At 67.2% G+C, this 390-nt stretch overlaps 1 non-coding gene across 1 annotated transcript; it reads right to left on the bottom strand.

Annotated features, from left to right (window-relative positions):
• Positions 1-6: 6 nt before the first annotated feature.
• On the bottom strand, positions 7-170 carry LOC112548842. The gene has a single exon (XR_003092388.1). It is a non-coding gene; the product is annotated as a U1 spliceosomal RNA (small nuclear RNA).
• Positions 171-390: the final 220 nt, after the last annotated feature.

Raw genomic sequence — 390 nt, 5'->3', positions numbered from 1 at the left:
CGTTGCCAGGGGAGAGCGCGAACGCAGTCCCCCACTACCACAAATTATGCAGTCGAGTTTCCCGCATTTGGGGAAATCGCAGGGGTCAGCACGCCCGGAGTGCAAGGGGCGAGCCTCACCCTGGGAAAACCACCTGAGTGATCATGGTGTCTCCCCTGCCAGGTAAGTATGCTTGATCCAGGCCGGGCCCCAGCACCGCCCCCCGGCCAACCCACGCACAAGTCCGGGCCAGTGCATGCAACCCTCCCTGCACTGCGGCCTGCTCCTTCCCAACGGGGCAGGGCTCCTCCCTCCACCTCCCCCACGCCCCCACCCTGTGCCAGGCCCCCCACAACGGTGCTCAGTGCCCCGTTCCCGAAAGGCCCTGCGCGCCCTCCCTGTCCCACCCCT

This window comes from Alligator sinensis, unplaced genomic scaffold (genome assembly GCF_000455745.1).
Source record: "Alligator sinensis unplaced genomic scaffold, ASM45574v1 scaffold1819_1, whole genome shotgun sequence".
Taxonomy (NCBI): domain Eukaryota; kingdom Metazoa; phylum Chordata; order Crocodylia; family Alligatoridae; genus Alligator; species Alligator sinensis.
Note: the sequence above shows the minus strand (reverse complement) of the source record. Positions and strands in the feature narration are given on the sequence as shown.